Raw genomic sequence first — 9,835 nt, 5'->3', positions numbered from 1 at the left:
TACCCGAGAGAAGTAAAATCCACTGTTACATGGATCTCACATACAAGCTTCCTTTGATTAATTTGAGAGAAAAAGTATAAGATCCAGCCTTCATCCACTTACTGTGGTTTTAATTTCAAGGCTATTTGGGGGCAAAACTTAAGTTACTTTCTGGATGCTTTCTTTATTATTGAAGTTCCTCATCCAAATGAAAACACTCAGTGCTTCTTTCAATAAGAAATTCTCATTTTCTTGAGTATTACAATTGAAAGATAATGCACTTTGAGAAGTAATTCAAAGTCTCATATTTGTTTTCATTTCTGAGATCCTACAGGATGAAAAAAGGAATCTGCTTTTCCCAGGTGCTCCCTCTGGAGCACAAAATAAATGGATAGAATTAGTTTGCAATCTGTGGAAGTTTACATCACAAGAATGATAAGGTGTACTCAGTCCACAGTGGAGATACATACCTTATAAAGTCTAAAAGCATATGGCACAAAGAACTATTGAAGCAATTCCTAACAAGTGCCTCAATAGTTCTCCCTTTGGCTGAAGGAATAGAGGAAACCATCCAAGACATTTAGTCTTAAGTAAATCAGTTTTTCTCTATGTCATATCAGAGAAAGCCATAAGGCTATACAAATGTAACCAGCTTATTCCTTTGACAGCAAAAAAAGTTCAGTTTGTTTCAAAAGACACAAGGCACTGATTTAACCAAATTTTTGAAATTTACTTTGATTGAAATTTAAAATTGAGGTGATAATGACTTATGATGAGGGGGCTAAATGTCAGATCACAAACAAGAGGCCGCTTCAGACAGGTAATAAGCAACCAAAAGAAACAAAAGGTTGAAAAATCTAGGGTGTTTCTACGTAAATAAAGTCATAGGTATTAGAAATGAAAAAAAAGTACAGTTTCCCCCTCTACCTACCACAACAGGATATTGCTTCTAAGCAGAAAACAATATTAAACTGGCAATATGTACAACTAGCTATAAGGAAAAAGAAGGGGGAAAACCATCTCCAAACAGGAAGCCTATTCAAAGAAATTCATAAAGCCTGAGGAATTCTTTTTACTTACTCTTCTGGCTTATAAAATTATATGAAAGCATGAAGCATATAATTGTCCCAATTTTTTTGACAATACAGAAGAAATGCTAGTGAGTACTAACTATTTCACACAGGTTTCAAAAGGGTGAATCTGTTAAGAAATTAGGTCAAAGCTTACACGTGGCTTTTCTTGTATTAATAAGAAACATTTGTATATGACAAGCCACTAAGAGCTAGACTTTTCACTCCTGTTACAATTTTGTTCCAAATTAATTTTCTTGAAGACTACACTCTCCACTCTTTTGCATTCCCTTCCACTCTCAGAGAGTATTAAAAGAATACATTGACAGCTAGAAAAGCCCTATGAATCCACAGCATGTTGTTCTCTCTATCCTTCAGCTCTAACATGTACTAGAGATTAGTTTGTATCTATAAAAAGAATTGCAGCTGTTAGTGCTTGTCTACTTACAAGAGGTTTGAAAAGCATATATTAATTAAGGAGAATTTGTTTAGGAGCACTTAAACTCCTGTGTGTACTCCCTGTGAAACTAACAACTTCACCTTTCCTTTACTTCTACTAGCACTACCAAAATCAGTTATGGAAAAGCCTACAGAACTCATTACACCTAAATCTCTCACCAAGTCATATGCAAGGTAACCCCAGTGGCATTTGGAATAAATCATTAGTTCTTATTGCATCTCATCTTAGCAGCTTTATTTGTGTCCTGTATCCTCTATTTGGCAGCCATTCTTTCCGCTTTGCTGTCTCTTTACACCCCTTAACAGAGATGACTGATTTGATTAAAATAATTCAGGACTGAGATGATTCATGTTTCATTTAAAGTCAACTGTACAGGCTGTTCTGCACTGGTGAGACTGCTTGCTGTTTGCCATGCACTTGGGCATGTTCCAGTGACGTGGAGGTGTGAAAGGACTAGGGCAAAACTGAGGCACTTCCCTTTGGCCTTTCATGCTACAGCAGCTGTTCACAGAGCAGCCTGCTGGCAAAGGGAACAGCGAGCAGTGTTGTGAGTTGACAGGCTCCCTACCACAATGGGCTCGAGCTCAAATTCAGACTTGGGTCACAAGTGAAAATATTTGGCCTGATCTTCCAAATAACTCTGCAAAACTGCTGTGGTCCTATAAAAAGGTGCCAAGAACCAGTGTAATAAAAGCCTGTGGCAAGACAAGCCTGAAGCAGTGCCTAAAAAGGCAAAGGCAAACTGATAGTCTTTCCAGCTTTCACATATTGTCAAGGATCTTAGTTCCTATGTTTTGCAGGTTATAGGCTAAATCACCATACTTTTCACAATCTACTTTTTATCAGCACTGGACTAAAAAGGGATAACACATGACACTGAATAAATTTTCCACACATTCTCATGTATTGCTATCAAAGGACCTGCAGAGCAGAGCTGTAAACACAGATCTACAAAATTACTGTAGTAGACAGAAAGGAAAGCTTTCTCCCCACTCTGATAGCAAAGAACGCTTTTCTTCAAATACTATGTAAAGCCAACAGCAAGTCTGGCATCCAGGAAAAAAAAAAGCACCTTCAATGTTTTTTGAGTGTCTTTGCAGCTTTTAAGACATACTGTGAATAAATCATGCATGCCTCTTAATGTGGCTGGTGCCATGTTTTTGCATAGGACATTCCAGGAAAAGCTGCAGCATAGCTAGCCCTCATCCATCTCTGATCCCTCAGAGGAAGAAAATCACATTTCAGTAACCCAGACAGAGCAGCTGTATGCCCCCACTCCTGAAACAGCTATTTCCACAGGACTCCAAAGAGAGGGGTCCTTTTTCTGCAAAGCAATATTAGTATCAGTTATTCCAGTGGCTGAGCAACAGGTATCCCTGTTCAAACACTTTTGCTTACAGCCTTGCCGTTGTTAACATTATAGGAATGTGAAGAAAGAGTTGCATGTTATAAAGTGCTTTATATAACCTTAAATAAAGAAAAAAATTGTGAGTACAGGCCACACCTAGCAGTCTCAGGCAAGGGCCACAATTCCACACACTAAAGATTCCGAACAAAAAAGGTTATGAAGCCTTCCTCATCTCCTATCAAATTTTTAGCCTAAGCACTCACTAACTTGCAAATAGGACAACTTGTAAATCTTGACAACTGTGAATTCTGATATCACTTAGAAGGACAAAGGAATGAGCAGATGTTCAGTGTAAGACTAATGAACCCAGTAAATTTTATCAAGAACAAATCTAGCCTAATTAGTCTAACACAAAGTGCAAAAACTAGAAAAAAAGATGTTTTTTATTGAAAAATAATAGCTTTGTTACAGCAGTCCTGTCATGTCAACAGCAGAACCGTGCTGGAGACATGACACAGGAATCCTATGTACCTGGCTCACAGAGCAAAGCAAATGGTGCAAGATCTACGTCAGCATAGGAAAATGCTAGTACATTTTCCAAACACTGATATCACCTCACTGTGCACAGAGATATCGGGACCTTGTGATGCTCAACCACAAAGCTGGTCACACAGTGTTCAGTTGACATACTAACTACAAACATTTTCAGCAATGAGACTGACTCTCAAGGTGAAGATTCATCCTTGGTGAAAAAACAGGATCAGTGACTGGGAAAAATGGAAGGGGATTCATTCCTCTTGAAGACTGAGGAAAAGTTTGTCATCAGTTATTTACCCTACGCACGCAGCAGTACCTGCTTCAGATTCGGCACCAAAAGTATTTTTGACTCCTTTCAGGAAAGTTCTAACCATCCCTTGCCAAAGAGACTTTACATAGGAGGACATTAAGATCCACCTTCATTTCAGCTATTAGAATAAATGCGCAAGCATGAAACAAAGTCACAGCAAAAAAAAAAGCTGAATTAAATCTTCCAATGCTAACTATAATTTCAGGAATAATTAGAATTAATGGAAACACTTATTAATTTTATCAGGCTTAAATCATTTGAATTTGTGTTTCTTCCCTTCCACAAAGGATCTGCTCTCAGTATCACCATCCAACTTCAACATCTCACTTTGTCAGAAATGATTATATTCAGCCATCAACACCCAAACTTGACACACATGTAAAAAAGTTGTTTGACAGAACTTTTGCAAAGCACGCTTCATCCACAAAGCTGTTACTCATTTCCCTCAGTGTTTAGTCTTCACTGTAACTTCCACATGTATACAAGACTGCAGTTCAGCAACAAAAATCTGGGACCACATCATTGGGTTGAACAAGTGCTCCTATGCAGAGTTCCATGCAGGATGTTTTCTGAGTAGGCTGTGGGACATTTACAGACATATTTACAGTTGCTGTATTTTCAATTGACTGGAAAAATAGAACAGAAAACCCATACCCTTCCACAAAGTGATGAGCCTGAATGTTTACATAGAGTGACCATGCATCCAATGCAAAAGCACTTTTTAGAAAAAATATCAGTACTTTAAGATGTACTACTCTTGCCCAGATTCACCCTTTGGACTGGTATAACCCATTTTTTTTCATATTTCTTTTCAGATGTCCAAAGATAGTCCTATGCATAAACATTTACATAACCCCTCAGGTTACATAATTGAATTGAAAGAGTTGAAAGTACATCAGGTCAGTACTAAAATTCACTGAATATATCAATACTTTTCCCAGTTTATTTACTGCTAACCATGCAACTGTATATTAATGCATTTCCAAAGTTCAAGTTTTTGTTTAAAGCCTTCTGCAAACTGCATTCCTCTTAAGGCTACTAAGCACTTAAGTATAAAAAACCCTCACAAACATGAAAAAGGACAACAGCACAACCACACACAGAAGTTGGAATCAAAAGCCCAAAATCCTGTTTCTGTGGGCTTTCACATCTTTTGGGTGACCTTAAGCAAACCGTTCATTTTCTTATGTGTATTTCTAGGTGTAAACTAGGGATAATAACCTCTTCATAAGCCTACTCTCCATTTTTGGAACTTGTTTTAAGCTTCACAACTGGAAATACAACTTTAACTGTTCACATTTTCCCCTTTTACTATATACTTACAGAGAAGTCTAACCTAGTCATTGTTAAATAATTACAGATGAAAGTCAGAAACTGCACTGAAGTGTGTAAGGGATGCATAGTAATTCATATTCTCAAAAGTTACTTAAATACTTTAAAGAGACGTTCACCAGGGTGACTTCATTTATCACGTAACAAAGTAAAATACACCTGTACAACAGTAAAATTGAACATTTTAATAGTAAAATGTACAGCCATTTGAATAATCGTGTACATTCTTTAAAGAACCCAAAGCTTAACATCCCCTTGAGGAATTTGTATATTAAAAATCACTAAAAAAAATAACTATCAAATATTGTTCTACTGTATCATTCTGAAGAAGGCATTGAAATGGACCTGAGGGTAAGCAACTGATTTACTGGGGATAATTTTGAGTGGGCAGTCCTTGAAAGAAGACTGAGGCCCGATTGGTAAGGTTTCTGTAATATTAATGGGACAAAAACAGTGAGAGAAGGGAGTCATTGACCAGTGGAGTCATCCAGCACACAAGGGTAGCATTAACAGGATGAAACACTAAAAACTCAAACTATAGAATTGTCACAACTATCCCTGTGTATTAATTAGAAAGAAACCTCAAAGAAAATGACAGCACAGGCTGCTCTGAACATCAAGTTGATTTTTCTGCCCCGCCCAGACACACACACTACCCCTTTTCAAGGCCAGCTTCTGCTTCCATTCACAAAAGAACTCCATTCATGTCAAAAGGCTTAAAATAAGGCAACTCTTCAAGTTCAAATTCCAAGAATACAGTGGGGCTCAGCCATAAAAAGAAGCAACAAAGATTTTACTCTTAAAAACTTAAAGTAGCATTCCCTGTGCCTGGAAAATATGGTTATCACCGTAGAATTCTAGAACTTCTAACACATAAGCCAAATGCCATGTTGTGATTTTGAGGGCACCTATTCTCTATCTAACTTTTATTAGTATTAGTACACTTTAGACCAGTCAAGACACATAACTGGGAAATGACCAAAAAATAGAATATAACTCAGTTTCTGTAATACTTCCCCCCTTATTTGTCTGTATTAGACATACTATGCAAAATGAGGAAAAGTAAGAAAAAGGCATAAAACAAGCCAAGATAATTATACCAGGCAGGTTCTCTGATCAAGCAGCCATCCCCCCCAGAGTCCCACCTCTCAGAAGTGCCACCATCTTCTAGTTCTCGCTAGTTCACTCTTCTAGCACCCAAGCAGTTCCCAAATCCTTTGGGTGCTAAAACCAGCATTAATTAATATAGACCCCTCTTGACTTTGGAAGGAATTACATATGCCTCAATCTATGCATGTAGACAGATGGAATCAGGTTTATAATAATCATTCCACATTTATTTTAAAGACATTTTTATTCTTCTGTTACTTAGACTTCAGTTGAGGACAGAAGCACAGGTCAGAACCCTTTTAGCATATACATATACCTTATTTGAAATAAGGATTTCCAGACACACTAATTAAAATTCACTTTCTGCTGCTGTTCAGTGAAGAAAGAAGAGAGCTTAGTCCTATGAAGGGTTCAGGCAACGGAGTGGCATACAGTGATCATTCCACAGATGACTTCTGAAAATCATTCCCCATCTAAATAAGCAAACAGATAATCATCAATCTTTTAGGTCCTGGAACTTTATGTTCACTTCTTTCTCATCAGATGAGAAGTTAGCTTCAATTTAGTTTTGGGAATAAAAGCTGTTCACACTGCACACAGCAAGGAATGTTTTTGTCCGAAGGAATTAAAAAACAAAATATCCCATGGAACTTCATTTTAATAAATCTCAATTCTTGCTTCATACCAAATCATCACTTTAGAAGATGACCAAAAAGAAAGGAAGCCAAAAAGAAAACGCAATTCAGGATAGCCATCAGCACATCAAAATAAAGGAATCGTAAAAAAGACAGACTGAAATAGTTTGAAACAATAGCTTTAGGCAAAATGCTCCTTCTCCTTCCTGTCATAGATCATTTAACAAAGGAACACAATGGTTACCATCAGATTTCTCCCTACTCCCCCCTCCCCCCCAGCAACTCAAAGCTCTTTGACTTGTCTTATGTGCAGAACCTACATCATAATGATTTCAGAGAAGGGGCTAAGGAGGCCGCAGCATGAGTTAGAGAGTTGTATCAGGCAGCTTCCTTTCATTATGCTGCCTCCTGAAAGGGAAAGAATCCTCATCACACTGGGTCACAGCACAAAGGCAATTGCTTACTGCAGCAGGTCATGAATGTGGCAATAGTTTGAGCTGCCTGAACTCTAGATTTTAAAAATGAAATTACTGCAAGAGCTTCCAAAACAACACAGCTGATTATTCAACATTGTTGGAAGTTATTTCTAGGAAATACAGGATTTGGGGTTTAAATGAGATCAGTTCTTTTATGAAGTGATGGACAGAGCCACATGGCCTATCCAGCGAAGTCATATGGGTAGGAACAGATTAACATCAGTAAGAACATACTGCATAATAACTGAGTCACATGATATAAATCCTAATGGAAAATGGGTTTCAGAGAAATGTAACTTTTTAATCAACTTTTTAAAGATGACTGAAAGGAAAATCAACTAAGTTAAAGAACTTTACAGGGATCTCAAGTCACCTCTGAATTTGATAAATAATACTGTTAAAACAAAAAGTAGAAAGCCCTATGGCAATAAAGCAACATCCCCTACTGACCATTTTGTGTCTCAGTGATTGGTTTCCTACTTGCTGAAGAAATTGTCCCAAATAGCAGTATTTTGTTCACAGTTCTAGACCAGACAGGAGTGGATGCTCATCTGGAAGAAGGCTCTTGTTTGTTCAAGGAACACTCAGTGGAACTTCAGCAATTGAAACACTTGGCAAGTCTCAGACTAAACACTACAACAATAATTTCAACTTCTGCAGAATCCATGCAAATGAAACTCAGGATACTGGTGATCTGAGGAGTCAAGAGGACACTATCTTCCTCTTTCAACGTATGACTTACAGGCTCCTGTCTTTCCTTGCTTCCTTCCTCAAGAGCTAGTGGCTCAGTTCTACCCAGGAAACATTGGTTCCACCAGATTTCCTTGAATTAGGGTATAATTTGTCTGTTAATATTTTAATTAACCTCATTTCAGAAAAAAACTCACCATAGAGAACACATTTCATCAGAACATTTGTCCTGCACTAGAAACTGAAACAGTAACAGGGTATTCAAGCAAGTTCATAATACTTTAAATTTTGAATTGCCATTCTTCAAAAACTTTACAGCTGTCATTTTAAACCACTCTGAATTAACTCAGTTGGATTTGTCTTACTTCTTAGAAACCAGTACACAGCACATTCACTGAGGATCACACAAGATTGCAGCAGCTAGCATGCCCCCCCCTCACACTGCCATTCTAATCCAGCCATAAGCCTCTGTAACTCTTCCAAACATATTACACCACCACTTGGGCATCCACAGATTGTGTGGGCAGCTCTACCTCAAACTGAAAAACCAAAGGATGTATTAAGTCCAGCTGGTTCTTACAACAGGAGATCTTGAACACACACATACAGTAAAAATCTGAACCATAAGAGTTAACAGCTACTGCTAGCATAATCTTATGCCATAAAAGTAGTTGGAAATGAGGAATAAATACAAGAACAGATAAGAATTCTGGCAACACAGAATGTGGGGACCCAAGTCACTCCAGGTCCATAGGAATCAACATTCACAGTATTTAGGATTGTTATCCCTAATTGTCTGGAGCTCAGTTCCTCCTTTTCTGCCAGTACTGCTGAAAACACTAAGAAAGGAATGGAAGGATGTGGAAATAAAACATTGAGACTGATATCATAAATATATAGGTTGTTCTGACAGTAATGCCTCTTATTTCCATGGAAGCCACAACATATAAAGAAAGCACAATAACACTGTCAGAGAAAATTCTCAGATACAAAACACTGCTTTTCCACAGTCACCACCATTAGCTATGTACTTTGGCCAGCAACGAACAACAGCCTGCATGCCATGTTCGTAAAAATCTGCACAGCTGTCCAGAACATGGCTTGTCTTTCACATCACTGTTGCCACTGCTGAAACACACCACCCTCTGTGTAACTGAGCTCATATCCACTGTTTGGTCCCCATAAATGCTCAGGAAGCATTGATGAATATCAATGGCTTCACTTGGAAGAAATTAATAACACCCCATTATTTCATGTACGTTACCATGTTAGATGTCATTTTGTCAGATTGCCCATTTGCCTAACAGCAACAAAATACAAGAGAATAAAGGTGGGAAGTTCATTTGTTCTGTTTACAGCTAGATGAAAAACTCTCATAAAGAGTTGGTCATTCCTTACCACAGATTTACTGCTTTGAGACCATGAACATACCCACAACAAAGCAAAATGTTTGTTAATTCTGGTTTGTTTGTTCTGGTAGGTGAAATGGACAGTCTCTCCATTTTGATAGCCTACAGGTAATACAGCTGTTTCAAAGTAATTCATTTAAAAAGCTTCTAGAATGCGTATTTCAACATTTGCACAATTATTTAGTTCTGAAGGAAAAGTAGTGCTTGAGTTAAACCAATATTTGGAAGAGTCACCTGGTTTGGTTTCCTCAGCTAGTACTTCAGTCTTCAGAGGCCACAATTGTTTCAGTAACCCAACACAATCAACTGAACAAATCTTCACATCGAGGAACCAAGTAATCAAACTGAACAAACTGATACTTAACTGCCATTACTTTGGCAATAATAATCTCTGAGCAGGAGTATGGCATTAAGTCCCTTTGCAATCCCGGCAATTCAGTTTGCCACAGAACTCAATTTACACATAAACAAGGATGCTA

General features: G+C 37.8%; 1 long non-coding RNA gene across 1 annotated transcript in view; it reads right to left on the bottom strand.

Annotated features, from left to right (window-relative positions):
- LOC136055162 (uncharacterized) overlaps positions 1-6,562 on the bottom strand; it is a 56,417-nt gene extending 49,855 nt beyond the window's left edge. Inside the window, exon 1 of the long non-coding RNA XR_010622813.1 lies at positions 6,507-6,562. This is a non-coding gene — a long non-coding RNA (uncharacterized LOC136055162). The remainder of the gene's footprint in view (positions 1-6,506) is intronic.
- Between the last annotated feature and the right edge of the window lie 3,273 nt (positions 6,563-9,835).

Source organism: Cyrtonyx montezumae, unplaced genomic scaffold (assembly GCF_038088225.1).
Source record: "Cyrtonyx montezumae isolate F1298 unplaced genomic scaffold, pur_monq_1.0 scaffold_4, whole genome shotgun sequence".
Taxonomy (NCBI): Eukaryota; Metazoa; Chordata; class Aves; order Galliformes; family Odontophoridae; genus Cyrtonyx; species Cyrtonyx montezumae.
This window is presented reverse-complemented; position numbering and strand designations above follow the sequence as displayed.